At 38.3% G+C, this 19139-nt stretch overlaps 1 pseudogene; it reads left to right on the top strand.

Moving 5' to 3' along the window:
• The first annotated feature begins 7780 nt into the window (after nucleotides 1-7780).
• Nucleotides 7781-8413, top strand: LOC139360670 (high mobility group protein B1 pseudogene; annotated as a pseudogene).
• The last annotated feature ends 10726 nt before the right edge of the window (nucleotides 8414-19139 follow it).

Here is a 19139-nt window from a genome sequence, read left to right as displayed (position 1 = left end):
GAAAGAAGGAAAGAAGGAAAGAGAAAGAGAAAGAGAGGAAGGAAGGAAGGAAGGAAGAGGAAGGAAGGAAGGAAGGAAGGAAAGAAAGAAAGAAAGAAAGAAAGAAAGAAAGAAAGAAAGAAAGAAAGAAAGAAAGAAAGAAAGAAAGAAAGAGAGAGAGAGAGAGAAAGAAAGAAAGGAAATTTGAACAAGACACAGTGAAAATAACTTGTCTTTGCTCTATAATGTCTGGGCCTCAGCTGGAATACTCACAGGCCAGGGACTGGAATCATCTCTAGTCTAGTCCACTCAGAGCATGTCTGACAGTTGATGCTGGCTGTCAGCTGGGGACCTCAGTTGCCCTCCATAACCGAGCATCTCTATGTGATTTCTCTACTTTAGCTAATTTGGTTTGTCTCACATTATGATGGCTGGTGTTGGAGAGAAAAACCTTTTCCCCTACCCTCTAATTTCAGTGTTTGGGGGCCTGAAAATTAAACTGACAACACACATATCAGCAAGAGAAAATAACAAATTTAATTACATCCACATGGGAGTTCACAAAGAAATGTGACTCAAGAAGGAGGTTAGAATTGGAGGCTTGTATAGCATCTTAATAAAGGATGGGGAGGAGCAGAGAGGCATTTCTGAGAGAATAAATGACTTCTTAGAAGGAGAAAGGGCATTTCTTGAAAAACATTTAAATGAGTTTTTAGAGAGATAAATGAGCCCTTAGGAGAACAGGTGAGAGATATCATACTTTTGTGATGTTTAGGTGTGGTGCTTGGGAGTTGTGCCCACTTCTCATCTCCGAAAAAAGAATATTACCTCTCCTTTCCAAATTTGACAACTTCATCATTCTTCAGTTGACAAACTCATAAATGTCATATTTACTAATATGAAATTATTTCCACCCTATAGAATTGTATGTGATATAACATCACAGGCTCTTAGTCCTGCATTGAAAATTCACCCATTTGAACAGAGACACTTTAGTATAAGGATTAAGTTCATACGTTTTGGAGTCCGACAGACCTTGATTTGATTCCTGACTCAGCCATTTACGACCTAAGTATTTAGATCAGTCAGGATGAATTTAGCTGCCAGGGACAGAAAGGACAACTAAGAGTGGCTTAAACAATAAGCCTCTAAGTAGGGCAATTCCAAGATTTTTAATTCAGTGGCTCTTCAGGGATCCACTGCTTTTCACATATCCCTTCTCTCTTCCCCAGTTTATCAGCAGTGCCTGCTCACATGAGCTACAAAATAACACATGTTCTAGGCATTATGTGTAGAACCAACCATTTTATTTTATTATTTTTTATTTTTATTTTTTGAGATGGAGTCTCGCTCTGTCGCACAGGCTGGAGTGCAGTGGCCGGATCTCAGCTCACTGCAAGCTCTGCCTCCTGGATTTATGCCATTCTCCTGCCTCAGCCTCCCGAGTAGCTGGGACTACAGGCGCCCGCCACCTCGCTCGGCTAGTTTTTTGTTTTTTTTAAGTAGAGATGGGGTTTCACCGTGTTAGCCAGGATGGTCTCGATCTCCTGACCTCGTGATCCACCCATCTCGGCCTCCCAAAGTGCTGGGATTACAGGCTTGAGCCACCGCGCCCGGCCGAACCAACCATTTTAAACAAAAGCAAGGACATTTCTTCCAACAAATGTGCTTTTATTCTCCATGAAAATCTTTCCTAGAAGCCACTCAGCAGACTTCCTTTCAGGTCATTAGCCAGGATTTCTTCCATTTCCATGCCTTAGCCAATTATTGGCAAAAGGAATGAGACCACTGATTGAGTAAACTTGATCATGATTCACCTCCTTAGAATGGGAGAAAATTCAGTCTCTCCAGAAGATTACAGCTGATGAGAGGAAGGTGAAAAAAAATGAGGTTCTGTTAGTGAGAAATTAGTGAAAGAAACCAACAAAGTTTGCCACAATACTTAACATATCTGAGCCACATGGTGGGGATCCCCATGATACGGTTTTGGTTTTTTTTTTTTACAAGGAAGTGTTATGATCATTAAATAAGATAACACATAATTCTCGTAAAGTCCTCAATAAATATCAGCTATTAATGTTGTGACTGATTATGTTATTTTGGCTTTTAATTTGGTAGCTGGTCCTTTCCATATTTCTCTTCTGTCTTCCACAACTTGACATCAGTGCTTTCTTTCATAGTCAGAAGATGGCTACAACAATTCTGTGCATCACATGAAGATAATATTTTTGATCCTCAGTTTCCCTATCTGTAAATTGGAGATATTCATATTTACCTCAAAGATTAGTTGTGAGGATTAAATGAAATCATTCAAGTAAGAGCTCAATAAATTTAGCTATTATTGTTGCTGTTATTGACATCAGTACCCTCTGGCAAGTGCACAACATGACGCCAAGCTTAAATCAAGTGCTGAACAAATAGTGCTGTTGTTGTAAATAAACATTTGTTTGTCCAGTCTGTGCAAGAAAGGGCCGAGAAACCTTCATGACCTTGGGCTAAGCAAAATACCTTACACGTATCAAAAGCCCATATAACAAAAATAGATACCTTGGACTTGATCACAATGAGAAATTTTTGTGCCTCAAATGATACCATGAAGAAAATGAAAAGATAATCCACAGAATGGAGGAAAATATTGGCAAATCATGTCGCCAATGAAAGGCTTGTATCCAGAAAATATAAAGAACACTTGAAACTGAAAAATTAAAAAAAAAAATTTTAAATAAGCAAATAACCTAAATAAATAGTTCTCCCAATAAGATATAGGAATGGCCAATAAGCACCTGAAAAGATGATTAACACCATTAGTCTTTAGGGAAATTGAAGTGAAAGCCAAAATCAGATACTACTTCACACTCACTAAAAAGAAAGAATAGAAAAGACAGATAATAAAAAGTTTTGGCTAGGATGTGGAAAAATTGGAACCCTCATACACTGGTAGTGGGAATGGTGCATTTGGAAAACTGTCTGGCAGTTCCTCAGGTGATTAAACAGGGTTACCATATGATTAAGAAATTCCACACTGAGGTATATACCTAAGAGAAATGAAAACAAATGTGCACAGAAAAATTTGTACACACATGTACATTGCAGCATTATTAATAGTCAAAAATTGTAAACAACCCAATGCCCATCAATAGATGAATGGATAAACAATATGTGATATATCCATAAAATGGAATATTATGTAGACATAGAAAATCAAGTACTGATGCATGCTACAACATAGATGAACTGTAAAATATTATGCTAAGTGAAGGAGGCCAGACACAAAATGCCACATATTGTATGAGTCAATTTTTATGAAATGTCCAGAATAGGCAAATCCATAGAGACAGAAAGGAGGTTAATGGTTGCCTGGGGCTGGAGGTAGGGTGATACAGGGAATTATGCTAATGGGTACCTGGTTTCTTTTGGGGTGGTAAAAATGTTCTAAAATGGATTGTGATGATGATTGCACAACTCCGAATATACTGAAAACTGTTGAATTTTAAACTTAAGTGCATGAATTTTGTGGTGTGTGAGTTATATCTCAATAAAGCTATTTTTAAAAAAAGAATATGTTGGGCCTTGCAATTAATACAAAGAGGAATAAAACGCATTCCTTCTGTTATGGCTCTCACTATTTATTAGGATAGTTAAGAAATGCACAAAATTAGCATTCCTGGCTCCATTTTATGTCCCCACTCTTGCTTTTTTAAAATTCCATTTTAAATATATGATGTGTGTTTATATTTGATTTACCCTTACAAATCACTTCCAATTTCTGGGACGAGATGAACTAAAGAAAAAACTTCAAATATTAGTAATACAAGGTAGAAAGTGTTCAGTGCCATAAGAGATTTGGATGGGGACACGTAGCCAAACCATATCACCCTCATATGTGCAAGATGGATGAATCTCAAAAACACTACGCTAAGAAGCCTTACACAAAAGAGTACATTTTGTATGATTTCATGTATATACATTTCTAAATCACCCTCATATGGTTTGGCTCTGTGTCCCCACTGAAATCTCACCTTGAATTGTAGTTCCCATAATCCCCACGTGTCATGGGAGGGACCCGGTAGGAGGTAATTGAATCATGGGGGCAGTCCCCACTCAGTGCTGTTTTCGTGATAGTGAGTTCCCACGAGATCTGATGGTTTTATAACGGGCTTTCCATCCTTTTGCTCTGTACTTCTCCTTGCTACTGTCATGTGAAAAAGGACGTGTTTGCTTCCCCTTCCGCCATGACTGTAAGTTCCTTGGGCCTCCCCAGCCATGCTGGACCCTGAGTCCATTAAACCTCTTTCCTTTATAAATTATCCAGTCTTAGGTATGTCTTTATTAGCAGCGTGAGAACGGTCTAATACAGGGGAGAAGTAAAGAGCATTTATGGAAAGGGAAATATAGGAGTGCCCCATCTCTCAGTGAATCTTTGTTTCCCTGATCTCCTAATTAACCACAGGAGAAACAAGTCAGAAGACACATAAATGGATCCCAGAGGGACTTCGGTAGAACCAGTGAGTGGCTGTATGTTCAAATCTGATGAACTCTGAGAGTCTGGGTTATGTCGAGGACTGAATTCTTAGGTAGTTTGGGCTCTACTGGGCTGTATCATGCACTGGCAGCTAACCCAATGGTAGGATGAGGAAAGTAATGCAAGCCTCTTAAGCTGGAGTGTGCCTGCAACCTGCACCTGACCAGCACTGAGCAAGTGGAAACATGAGATTTGTTTGCCATTAAGCAAGCCTACAGAGGAAAAGCCAGATACGGGTACGTGAGTCTTCAGCATGGCAGCTTCAGGCGAAGCTCAGCTGTTGGCACAGCAGGCACTGGGCTGTCTGCTCAGAAACTGTCAGGAACATTATAATTAAACATCCCCGCCTTTCCCTGACCAGGGCTGACAGCTGTGAGAACAGAGCTGCTAGGAGAGGCACACATATTCTTGAATCAATTCTGATACAGGAAGGGGGTGGGAATCATCCCACCTCCACAATTTCCAGAATAAAGGGCACTTCTATTCCTAGGAAACCCATGAGTCAGAGATTCCAAAGGCATCTTGAATGATAGAAGTACTTTTCTACACTTTGGAAAAATTGTGGCAGTTTTTTATAAATTTATGTACACAGCTATCTTGTGATCCATCAATTCACCTCCTAGGTATTTAGCCAAGATAAATGACAACATATGCCCAGAAAAAGACTTGAATATGATTGTTCATATCAGCTTTATTCATAATAGCCCAAAGTGGAGACAGCTCAGGTATTCATCAACAGAATAATGGGTAAACAAACTATGATTTACTTATACAATGGAATACCACTCAGCAAGAAAAAGGGATGCATTATTAATACATGCAAGATGGATGAATCTCAAAAACATTATGCTAAGAAGTCTTACACAAAAGAGTACATTTTGTATGATTTCATGTATATACATTTCTAAATCAGGAAAAATCTACAGCGGAAAAATTTAGAACACGAATTACATTTGAGAGGGTTGGGGGCAGAAAATAGCTGGAAAGGGGGAATAGGAGGGGACGTTATAGGGTGATGATCATGTTGTATCACTTCATAGGGGTTTGGTTTACATGGGTATATGCATTTCTCAAAACTCAGTGAATGCACATCAAAAAGAAAAACAGAATGGGAAAGAAAATGAAGAATACATGTCATGTTGGGGGCAGGGGGGATGTTGGACATTATCAGATTTGAATTTTTAAAAGTCAGTCTGAAACAACCAATTAAAAGTAGGTAAAATCTTAAACATTTTACTAAAGCAGATATATGGATGGAAAATAAGCACATGAAAATATTTTCAGCATTATTCTCAATTAGCAAAATGCAAATAAAGTCACAATGAGCTATCACTGAACACTATCAGAATAGCTAAAGTTAAAAATAATGACAATTCCAAGTGCTGATGAAGACTGAAAGCAACAGGACCTCTCATATATTACTGGTGGGAATATAGAACTGTACAGCCACCCTGGGAAACAATTTGGCTTTTTTTTTTTTAATTTTCTTTTTTTTTTTTTTTTTTTGACACGGAGTCTCACTCTGTCGCCAGGCTGGAATGCAGTGGTGCGAACTCGGCTCACTGCAAACTCTGCCTGCTGTGTTCACGTGATTCTCCTGCCTTAGCCTCCCGAGTAGCTGGGACTACAGGCGTGCACCACCACGCCCAGCTAATTTTTGTATTTTTAGCAGAGACGGGGTTTCACCATGTTGGCCGGGATGGTCTCGATCTCTTGACCTCGTGATCTGCCCACCTCGGCCTCCCAAAGTGCTGGGATTACAGGCGTGAGCCACTGCACCCGGCCAATTTGGCATTTTTTTAAAATTAAATGCACACTTGCCATATGAATGAGTAATCCTACTTGTTAAATAGAATTTAAGGGAGGCCATTGTTTTGGACTGAGCTCCTGCACTAGGCCCAACAGACCAGATCAAAGCAGAATTGAGTCACTTGTACTAAGTGCCATGTAACCAAACTGAACTTAACTCTGGCCAGTTTTGAAAAGAACAAGAGATTCACAGCAACCAATCCCAAGGGGCCCAGTCAACCTGAGCAGGTATGATAAGGAAGCCTTCCCTGCTTTAACCCTATAAGGAATGTTACCTGAAGTAACCTGATGTTAACCAATCTGCTTTTCACACTATGATATCAGTTTTCTTGTTTCTGCTTAAACTAACTTATAAAAACCAACTGTTCTGCCGTGCCCAGTGGAGTGCCTTTCTATCTTGTAGATTAGATGTTGCCTTGGCCGGGTGCAGTAGTTCACGCCTGTAATCCTAGCACTTTGGGAGGCCAAGGCGGGCAGATCACTTGAGGTCAGGAGTTCGAGATCAGTCTGGCCAACATGGTGAAACCCCAGCTCCACTAAAAATTCAAAAACTAACCAGGTGTGGCGGCATGTTCCTGTAATCCCAGCTACTCCGGAGGCTAAGGCATGAGAATCACTTGAACCTGGGCTGCAGTAAGCCGACATCACACCACTGCACTCTAGCTTGGGCGACAGAGCAAGACCCTGTCTTTAAAAAAAAAAAAAAATAGAAGAAGTTCCCTAATTCGTGAATTGCTAACAAAATCCAATTAGATCTTTACGCTAATTTGTTGAAATTTTCTTTTTAAACACATTCCTGGGTATTTACTCCAGAGAAATGAAAACTTCTGTTCACACAACAACCTAAGTAAGCAGCAAGAATGACTTGTCTCTGCTGTATAGTATCTGAGACCGTGGCTGGAATGTCTTGAATAGCTGGGGATGACTCAAATCTGGTGGGCTGGAAGCCTCTGGTAGCATCTTCACTCACATATCTGGCATATGAACTGGGATAACTCAAAGACTACTTAGTGAAGACTGTTGACCATAGTACCTACAAATGGGAATGTTCAGAAGTGAGCATTCCAAGAGAACCAGGTGGAAGCTGTATTGCCTTTTGTGCCTCAGTATCTGACCTAGCCTCAGAATCCATTCAGTGTCACTTCTACCACATTCTATTGATTAATACAAGTCACTAAGGCCAGCCCAAATTCAAGGGGAAAAGAATTAGACTGCACCTCTTGATAGGGGAGTGGCAAGGTCACACTGCAAAAGAGCATGTGGGATATGGGATAAGAGATATGGTCACCTCTATCCTTGGAAAATATAATCTTCCATAGTGAACAAATAAATTGATCTATGTAGAATTCTAGACAGCCACTGATTTTTAAAAATCCCACCACAAAAATATTAAATAATTTGGGATGTTAAAAATAAGATGGGATTGCATTACATTTGGCTTCATAGAGACAGCACCTAGGCAAGTGAGAGCTGGATGGGCACTGGGCGACTCTGTGCCTTGCTGATGAAATAATAACTAAACATGGGCAAAGGAGAGCCTAAGAAGCTGAAAGGCAAAATGTCATCATATGCATTCTTTGTGCAAACTTGCCAGGAAGGAGCACAAAAAGTAGCACCCAGAAGATTCAGTCAGTTTCTCAGAGTTTTCTAAGAAGTGCTCAGAGAGGTGGAAACCTGTCTGCAAAAAAGAAAGGAAAATTTGAAGACGTGGCAAAGTCGGTGAGGCCCGTTACAAAAGAGAAATGAAACCTAAATCCCTACTGAAAGGGAAACAAAAAAGTTCAAGGATCCCAATGCACTCAAGAGGCCTTCTCGAGCCTTTGTCTTGTTCGGTTCTGAGTACCGCCCAAAAATCAAAAATAACATCGCAGTCTATCCATTAGTGACGTTGCAAAGAAACTGGGAGAGATATGGAATAACACTGCTGCAGATGATAAGCAGCCATATGAAAGGAAGACTGCAAAGCTGAAGGAAAAATATGACAAGGATTTCACTGCACACGGAGCTAAAGGAAAGCCTGATGCAGCAAAAAGGAAAGCCGTCGGGGCTGAGAAAAGCAAGAAAAAGAATGAAGAGGAGGAAGATGAAGAGGATGATTGTTGAGGAGGAAGATGATGATGAATAAGCTGGTTCTAGTGCAGTTTTTTCTTTCTTGTCTGCAAAGCATTTAACCTCCCTGTATACAATTCACTCCTTTTAAATTAAAAAAAAAATTGAAATGTAATATTGTGTAAGATTTAACAACTATACAGTGTCTATTTTGGAATAGTTAGCACACTACCAAATGTGTAGTTAGCTAGCCCTATCCTGGTGGTATGTTCAATAGTCACTAATCTTGCCTGTTACAGCACAGTGGTTGCAAATTGGCATGGAAATTTAAAGCAGGTTTATGTTGGTGCACAGCACAAATTAGTTATATATGGGATGACAGTGTTTTCATCTTCAGTTCTCTCTGATGCAGCTTATACAAAATAACTGTTGTTTTGTTTACTAAATACTAATTTTTAATTGCAAAAAGTTGCAGCTGTTTTGTTTGACATTCTAAATGCTTCTAAGTAAATATAATTTTAAAAATTAATATTGTTGTCCTTCCTTTTCATAGGCCTGAAATTTTTCTTTCGGGGGGGGGGAAGCTAGCCTTTTGCTTTTGCCCATTTTGTATCACATGAATTATTACAGTGTTTATCTTTTCATATAGTTAGCTGATAAAAAGGTTTTATCTAGACACCCTGCTTCTCATCATGGGAGTAATAAAAGTTAAATTGAGACCGTTTTCATCCATAACTGAATCCCCAAATCTTGATCAGTTGATAACAAACTTCGTATAACCCACTTATATTTACAAAGTGAAGAGTAACCAAGCTACTCATAGCAAGGGGTTATGAGAATCAAACATTTTGAAAGTCTATTTTTGAAGGACTAATAGAAAAGTATGTTTTAATTTTTACATGAGGACTCTATATTCTTTCACTCCCATTACCATGTAATGGTAGTTATATTTTGCAGTTCCTACATTGAAGAAGAACGGAGAATGTATTCCCAAAAGCATGAACTTAAAATACAAGACCACCATACTGAATACTTTTTTGTTGATGCTACTTCCAGTGAAGACTGAGAGTGCTGGCTGTAAAGGTCTTTTCCCATTTCTCTAAATATGGATTGCTCAGGAAACTTGAGACTCTCCATTAAAAGTATTTCTAATTAATTGGGCCAGCTTTTAAAATGACAATGTCAGATTTAAAATAGGGTATATTTTCCTATAGTGCGGTTTACCTCTTTATAAATCAAATAGATGTGAGGAAAGAAGACATTTAAGCTTTGCATCTCAGTATGAAATTTGATTTTTCTTTAAACTTATTAATTAGAGTCAGCTTCTTCTCTGCTTAGCAGTTTAGGGAAATTTGACAATTTTGTGGGTTTTGAGATTATCATTATCTTAAAGTGCCAGTATTTTAAAATGACATTCTTGCAATTTTACAAGCTTTTGTGATGAAGTGCTGTTTTGTTAAATAATTATGACTTACATTTTCCATTTGTATTTTTTATGTAGTTTTAGGAATAATGCTGAAAATCTAAGTAATGGATGATACTAATATACTAATCATTGCAGAGTTTGCTTTTTTAAAGTTGGAAATAAAATACTAAATAATAATACATAAAAACTCTGGGCATCAATGTCTATAGAGGTTCTATTAATAATTGCCAAAAATTGGAAAATTGGAAAAATATTGGAAAAAACTTAACTAAAATCCTCTCCTTCAAACAAGAAATAAGTAACAAGAAAAATTGCCAAAAGTTGGAAACAACACAAATATCCTTCAATAAGTGATAAACTGTGGTACATCCATACAATGGAATATTGTAGAATCTAGGTGATAGGTAGACAAATGTTCACTGTAAAATTCTTTCAAATTTTCTATATCTTTTGATATTTCATAATAAAATATTGGAAAAAATTTAACTGAAATCCTCTCCTTCAAGCAAAAAATAAGTAACAAGAAAAATCTTTCATGAATCCAAGCCAGCAGCTCTCATTTGAAACTGAAGCACACCACATGCTTTCCACATTTGGAAGAAGAACAAGGGGAAATAAGAAAATTAATCAAGGGAGAACCTTGCTGTCTTTCAGATAATTTGCAGAGCTTTGCTTTATTGTTTACGAGAAGAGAAAGTCACTCATTTCTCAGAAAACAAGAATCAGCATTTCTAGACTAGAAAAAAGAGCCAGGTGCCTATTCCTTGATGTATTTGTAAAGCTGTGTGGGCAAGTGCAAAAAAAAAAAAAAAAAAAAAAAAAAAAAAAAAAAAAAAAAAAAAAGAAAGAAAGAAAGAAAGAAAGAAAAGAAAAGAAAGGAAAAAACAAGTACAGCCATATTCCAGGAGCCCTTTTTTTATTTCCCAGGCTGTGTATTGTATATTTTATCATAGGTGTAGCAAAGGTCCTTTTGCCCTACTCCTCCTTCCCCAGTACTCCAAATCCTATCCCTGTCTCTTCCTCATATTAAAACCTGAAATCTATTCATAGATTCTAGCCTTGAGATATGGCTTTGATCCCTGCTAGGTAGGTAGGTAGACTCTTTAGCATAAATGCAAGATCTAAATGCGAATAGGGTGGAGTTGAGTGGGGTGAAAGCCTTGTGGGGAGACTGCTTAAGTTATTTGGGTGTCTTGTGAGGAGGGGTAGAAGACGAGGCACACTTCAAGTATTCCCACATTTATCTGCACAAATAACACATATAAGCTGTTGCATGTATTAGTAATTTTTGGATCTAAAGTGAGTCTCTTGTACACAGCATATGTAGACAGGATCATGTTTTTTATCCATTCTATCAATTTTATCTTTTAGTTGTAGAGTTAAGCCCTTAACATTTATAGTAACCACTGACAAGGAAAGGCTTACTTCTATAATTTTGCTTTGTCTTTTACATTTCTTATAACTTTTTTTCTTCAGTGCTTCCATTACTGCCTTTTTTGTGTGTGTGATTCACTGTTTTTTTTCCCCCTAGTGTTATGATTCCCTTCTTGTTCCTTTTTCCCTATGTTTTTAAGTTGTTTTGTTGTAGTCACTCTGGGGATTGCAATTAACCCCTTAACTATAGCAATCAGATTTGAATTAACAAAAACTTAAGTTTCAGTAGTATTAAAAAAGCTGCTGTCTTTGGAATGCTGGTGAGGAACATCACTCGAGCCTAGGAATTTGAAACCAGCTTGGGCAACATAGGGAGACCCCGTTCTACAAAAAATAAAAAGCTGGGCATGGTGGCTCATGCCTATAAACCCAGTTACTTGGGAGGCTGAGGCAGAAGGGTCACTTGAGCCCAGGAGTTCCAGGCTACAGTGAGCTTTGATCATACCATTGTACTCCAGCCTGGGCGACAGAGTGAGACTTTATCTAAAACCACACACACACACTGCTGCTTTATAGCTCCATGCCCCCTTTATGTTGTTATTGTCACAAATTGCATCTTTATACAATTGTGTGCCCATTAAGATAGATTTATAATTATCATTTTATTTACTTGCTTTTTAAATCATATAGGGAAAAAATAGGAGTTACAAACCAAAAATGTTCAATAATACTGGCTTTTATGTTTACCCATATGATCACAACATGAGTAAATCCCACTGATCATGATGTATAATTCTTTCTCTACATTGCTGAATTTTATTTGTTAACTTTGTTTGTTTGTTCATTCGTTTTTCGAGACAGGGTCTCGCTCTGTTGCCCAGACTGGAGTGCAGTGGCATGATCACAGCTTACTGCAGCCTCAACCTCCTGGGGTCAAGTGATCCTCCCACCTCAGCCTCTGGAGGAGCTGGACTACAGACACATGCCACCATGCCTGGATAGTTTTCATATTTTTTCCTCTAAAGAGAGAATTTCACCATGTTGGTCAGGCTGTCTCCTGAGTACAAGGGATCCAACTGCCTCAGCCTCCCAATGTGTTAGAATTATAGGCATGAACCATCGTGCCCAGCCTTATTTGTTAATATTTTAAAGGACTTTTACATCTATATTCATGAAAGATAATGGTCTGTAGTTTTCTTCCTTTTCCTCTTTCTTTCTGTTTCTTTTCTCTTTTTTAAAAACAATCTTTGTTTTATTTTGTTACCAGGGTAGTTTTACTTTTGCAAAATGAATTGGAAAATACTCCTTTTATTTTCTGGAAGAGATTATGTGGAAATGTGTTAATTCTTCTTTAAAATTTGGTATAATTCTCCTGTAAAACTTTCTGGGTTTGGAAGTTTTTTTGGAGTTATAAAAATAATAATTCAATATTATTACTAGTTATGGGATTATTCAAATGATATATTTTGTATTAGGCAAACTGTGGTACTTTATGTTTTCCAGGAAAGTGGTCCATTTAGTCTGAGTGGCCAAATTTATGTGCTAGAGTTTTTCATACTATTCCCTTATTATCCTTTCGATTTCCGCAGGGTCTATAGTGATATCTTCTATTTCATTCTTGATATTAGTAATCTGTATGTTTTCTCTTTTTTGTCAGTCTTGGTACACATTTGTCCATCTTATTTATCTTTCTAAAGGACCAGCTATTGGTTTTGTTTTTTTCTTTTTTTCCATTTTTTTTCCAATTTCATTTTTTTCTCCTCTTCATTATTTCTTTCTTTTTGCTTAATCTAGGCTTATTTGGTTCTTATTTTAGGTACTTGACATAGGAGTTTAGATTATTAATTTGAGACCCTTCCTCTCTTTTAATCTATATGTGATGCTTTCCTTTCATTAACAATTTTGTAAGTCTGGAGTAGACACCTTACACCAAAGACACCAGCTGACTTAAATGAAAAGCTAGGCTTGAGAGGATAGTAGATGTTGGTGACATAAAGGAACCAAGGGTGCTACAGCAGGATAGCATGAGTTTTAGCGGCATTGACAATATAGTTGGGAACTCCAAGTTGATACATGAAATAATGAGTGCTTATTACAAGAATACCACCAAGTGTTAGCTTGAGTTGGTACAAGTGCTAATGGTAGCAGGAAGAAGGAAAAATTGAGTGAACAATCACAAGAGGGTGGAAATGAGCATGAAGTAATTTCTGGTGACAGAGGCCTGCCTGCCTGACAGAAGATCTTTATATAGGAGCAGGGAGAAATGGGGTTGGTGAATTAGGGTGGGGCCAGATATAAATGAACTGAAAAATCAGAAAGATTTGTACTTGATGTGATAGGCCGATGGGTTGGCATTCATTGAAAGTACCATATGAAAGAAAAGGCAAGCTGCAGCCATGTTAGGTTTCTGTCCTCACTCCTCTAACAAACTGGTTGGCAGCTGCAACTCCCCAGGCATGGTCTGTGGAATATGGCAAGGCAGAGAGCCATCTACATAGGAGGGAACATACCTTAAAAAGTGGTGGGGATAGGAGTAAAGAAAACAAAACAAACAAAAAAAAACTGGGCCAGACGCGGTGGCTCACGCCTGTAATCCCAACACTTTGGGAGGCCGAGGCGGGTAGATCACCTGAGGTCAGAAGTTGGACACCAGCCTGGCCAAAATGGTGAAACCCCATCTCTACTAAAAATACAAAAAATAGCCGGGCGTAGTGGCACATGCCTGTAGTCCCAGCTACTCGGGAGGCTGAGGCAAGAAAATCGCTCAAATCCGGGAGGCGGAGGTTGCAATGAGCCAAGATTGCACCACTGTACTCTAGCCTGGGTGATAACAGTGAAACTCTGTCTCAAAAAAAAAAAAAAAAAAAAGAAAAGAAAAGAAACCTAATTTGTGACAACCTAAGAACTCCAGAATTAGGAGATCAGATATAAAAAGATAATCTTCCTAGAGGAAAAGAGTAGTGCTGCAAACATACAAGAAATAATAAGATGAGGTCTTTTGGGGAGCTATCAATGACAGATTTTATATCTTGTGTCTCCACGAATGCTTAGTACACAGCCTCATGCACTGATGATGTTCACCATATTTAAGCAGAAAAGAAATGATTTGTTTTGATTTAGCTTGCTGGTTCACATGATCCTGAACCTCATAGAATATGATTAAGTGAATAAAATAATACCATCATGAAATTGTTTATTGAGCATCCGCTACATGCCGAGTACTGTTACTAGACTAATAAAAAAGCAAAATAAAACAAAACTCTTGTCAGTGAGGATGCAAGACCTTGACCAAAATAGTTCTTAGGTGTTTAATACTATGCACTTCTAGGGTAGGCTATATACCTTCATCTTCCCAGAAAGATTAATAGTGTCTATAATTTCAACTTTCAAGAGCAGATGCAATCAAGGGAGGCAGTATTGCATAATATAAGAGCATTTACTTCCAAGTTTAGCTGCCTGTGTTTAAATCCTTGCTGCGTCTTTTACTTTGAGTTTGATTGTGGGCAAGTTACTTACCTTCTCTATGCTCTATATTACTCAATTATCAAATATAATAATGATACTACCGACCTAGGTTGTTGTATTTAACAAATTAATATATGTTAATTAATTAATTAATTTTATTAATTTTATTAATATATGTTAATAAAATATTTCATTAGCTCCTGGCACATTTTAAGCTTTTGGTTAATGTTAACTGTCATTATTATAATTACCCAGCCTCTCTTAAAAATCTACTTTTATCGATACTGGTTATTTTTACCAGTTAGTTGCATGCAGCCCTTAAACAAAAGTCTTATTGACTATAAATATACTGTTCTTATAGCTTTATGATAAATACTATTGTCCCTCTTGCTCAGCTGAGATAAATACAGAGAGATTGCCACAGGCTTTGTGGTCAGATTGCCTCGGTTCTGAACTAAGTTCTACTTTATACTAACAGTGTGAGCCAGAACAAGTTATTTCAGCTCACCATGTCTTGGTTTTCTCACCTGTAATCAGGAATAATTTTATGTACCTCATAAAGTTGCTGTGAGGCTTAAATGGGATAATGGCTATAAAGTATTTGGCACAGTGCTTGGCACAGAGTAAGTAATAAATATTAGCTAAGTGGCACACATAGTAACTCTGGAAAGGGAGAGAAATGCGGGACTGAAATTCTCTCCTCCTGCTCAGAGTAGGAGCTCTGGTGTGGATCAAAAATAAAGCTTAGTTCTGGAGTCCATAGAGCCACACAATTAGACCACCCTGCTAGGGTGGAGTATAGGAAATATAAATAGAACTGGTCTAAGGCAAACAAACCCTTGCTTTCTTTTGGCTCTCTTGGATCCCTTCTTTTCTGCATAGTTTGCTCTTTTGATTCCTTCTGATCCCAGTGGGTTGGTGCAGGAAGACACCATTCCACAGCTCTTGAAAATTTGAGCGGGATCAGGGTGCAGCTCAGGGGAAAGGAGACAGAGAGTGGGTGGTTTAGCTCATCTAGATCTTAGAAAAACAAGAAAGAGAAAGAGGGGGAAAGGGCGTTTAAAAAGAGAGATTGAGAGACAGAGAGAGAGTGTGCACACTTTTTTTCTATGTTCTCACTTATTTTCTCCTTTTTGGCCAAAATTTTAAGATCCAGTGAACAAAGATATGATGTGAGCTGAGCTTGCTTTCTTGTGTGAACCCCAAGCTAGATGGGAAAAAGGAATCCCTGGCAGTATACATGTTTCAATCTAGCATTGAATAAAGAGAGTTCCTTCAGTGCTATTTATCTCCTGGATAATATACAGGTTTTTTTTAAATGGCCACAAATTCATTGCCACTCCTTCCATCAAGAAGTGGGATCTGTGGCTACCCTATTCTCCATGATGTGCTTATTTCACATTGCATGCCTGCATCAAAAAACTCATATACCCTATAAATCTATATATCTACTATGTACCCACAAAATTTAAAATAAAATAATTTTAAAAAACAAGCAAACAAAAATAAGGCCATGGCCAAACATGGGAACTTGTTGCCATGGTTAAATGGTGGTAGGGCCAACTTGACCTGATTTCAGAGATGGAAGAACAGAAAGAGGAAAATCAACACTGAGGGTAAAATTAATGCTTTATTCTTAAGTGATCCTGTGAAGAGGAAGTGCCAGGTGAACTGGGATCAGTTTCTGAACTTGTCTGTATTTCTCTTTACCTTGAGAATTTACCTTTGTTCAATCTAGCTCTGGGGGGAAAGCCTCAGATGTTGGTTTCTTCCCACCACCAGCACAGCTACCCTCTCCTGTAGTTTCATGCGGGCTCACTTTGCAAAACTGGAATGGTGACAATCATGAACACCTCATCTCAGAATGCCTGGAAGGGCCAGTGGAGTTGAGGCAATCTGAAAGGAGGAATTGGAAATATCCAACAAACCAATGTTTTACCACCTGGTTTTCAATCATAAACTTCATTAATCTGAAGGAAGTTGAGCTATTCATATTTGCAAGGAAGCATCCAAGGTCAAGTGTTCACTGCTAATTAGAATCCTAGAACTTTGGGGCTTAAATACCTTCAGAAGCCTTCTGGTTGAATCTTTCATTTTACTCATGAGAAAACTGAAGCTCAGGGAAAGGAAGTCACTTGGATAAATTTATTAAACCACAAAGTGGCAGAAGCAAGGAAAGAAACCTGGTTTTCCAAGTCTGAATCCAGAGTTATTTTTACTACATCTGTGCCTCACAAACTTCAATATGCACACAAATCACTTGAGGCTCTTTTACAAAAGGCTACTAAGGAGAAACAAAATTGACTTACCCATACCATCACATTTCTTCTTATCTTATCTTTTATCTTGTGCATGTTTATTTCACCATCTTTCTTTGAGATACAGACTGTTTTTCATTTTTCATCTCCTTATTACCCCTGCTTTCATTTGTCCATTTTGACACTTGCCTTGGTATTAGTACCAGTAAATAATGAAATACGCACAAGAGAAAAGATAGCAGATGTGATGTCATGACTAAGTCAACGTGCTTCTCCTTCGTGGCCTTTTGCAAAAGGTTTGTTGAAGGTGGAGGTAGAAACTGGTTTCAAAATAAGTTTGGGGACTATTTCTGGATTTCCTGTCCCCTGTATTCATGGAAAATCCAAAGCATACAGTATGAATATATAGTAGTGTGCCCAGTTTTATTCTGTGGTTTGTGGAAACTGGTCACACTGCTTTATAGCCACACCACATATATTTAAAGGCTATAGCTATGCAATGGGGTTTCAGTCCAAATGGTTCAGAAAACTGCTTCAATCTTTTACTTTGTCAGTAGGATTCTGGCTGGTACTTAGAGAAGAACTAGATGAACAGGGAAACTTATGACTTCTATTTAAGCAAGCCAGGACCTTCAAATTAAGTGGGGTTATTTTCCTTCCCAACTAGCACACTGGAGCTAGTTCTCTGCCTTCCCAGCTTTATGACTCATGTGACCTTACCTTGGCTAGTTCACTTCCTTCTCAGGGCCTCAGTTCCCTAATTTGTAAAATGAAGGACTGGACTACTTCCAAAGCTCTTGTATTTCAGTTACCATGTTCATCCCTTGAACATGGTAATTGATGTGCAAGACAATGACTAAATCCATGAAATCATCTGCTCCAACTATGTTCTCCAGGTTCTCTTACTTCCTAACATAGTAGGAGCACACAGAAGATTTTCAGCACAAAAGTTGAAACAATGAAGCCTTTTTTGGTTACCCAGAAAAATAAATCAACCAGAACTTTTCTCTCAGCCACCAAGAGTTCTGGTAACCTGTGTTTTCCCTCTGAGAAGCTTTTCTGCCAGTGTCCTTTAAGCTTGTCGGTGACAAGAAGTAAGACTAAGGGTAAGAGTGGGAGTAGCTGGAGTCTGGACTCAGTGGGCTGCAGAGTAGTTGACAATCATGTTTTCTTATTAGGTGTCAGGAATGACCTTGGCCATTTATGAAATATAAGTGATGCCAGGGAATGCTTAGCTGTTCTTTAGAAAAGATTTAGATTAAAATTCCTGCATTGCAATTTTACAAAAGAGAGCAGAGGAAAGGGAAACATCAAGCTAAGTTAGACCTTCTCACCTTGTGATTCTGATCTTCGAGGGTCTCTGGTGACAGTGCTATGCCTTCTTTGTGCATAGCTGGCACTCAATTTTTTGAGAACTGGCTTCAGTACTTCTTGCCTTAGAAGAAAATAAAAAGCAAAATTATATGATGAAATATGGATGAACCCAAAACAAGAAAGAGAGAGAAGGAGAGAGAGAGAGAGAGAGAACAAACAAAACCCAGAGAGGTCACAGGGTCTATCTTTTACATCTAAGGAAGTAGAAGCTTAAGTGAGCCCAGGCAGAATTGGCCATGTGATGTTTTTAAAAGTCCATATAAGGAAATTTCATGCTACAGCCTGTCAGTACTGCCAATTCTGCTCATGAATTTTCTATTCCGTTTGACACTTCTGTTTTCTGGAGTTATAAAAGGAGGAGTGCTTCTTCTTAATAAACTTCCTCTTCCACAGTGGGATAGAAAGGAACCATAGCTGAAAATAGGAGTTTTTAAGTGTGGCAGAGCAAGCCCAGAAATCGGGGTTTTCAGCCTAGGTTATCTTCTAACTAGCAGTGCGTCCTTGGGCAACTAGTCTTTCTATGGCATTTTTTTTTAATCTGGAAAATTAAAGAAGGTCAGAGTATAAAATCTCTAAATTATCTTCTACTAACACAAATATATGTTGCTTTTTTTTTTCAACTTTTATTTTCGATTTGGGGGCTACATGTGCATGTTTGTTACATGGATGTATTGCATGATGCTGAGGTTTGGAGTACAGTACGATTGAACCCATCATCCAAGTTGTGAACACAGGAACCAATAGGTCATTTTTCAACCTTTTCCTCCCCGCTTATAGTCCCCAGTGTCTATTGTTCCCGTCTTTATGTCCATATGTACCCACTGCGTAATTGGTTCTTGAAATGTTTGTGCTGAAGCACCCTGGAATTTGATTCCCAAGCAAC

This window comes from Macaca nemestrina, chromosome X (genome assembly GCF_043159975.1).
Source record: "Macaca nemestrina isolate mMacNem1 chromosome X, mMacNem.hap1, whole genome shotgun sequence".
NCBI classification, from domain to species: Eukaryota; Metazoa; Chordata; class Mammalia; order Primates; family Cercopithecidae; genus Macaca; species Macaca nemestrina.
The sequence above is the reverse complement of the archived record's forward strand: the minus strand, read 5'-3'. Positions and strand labels throughout refer to the sequence as shown.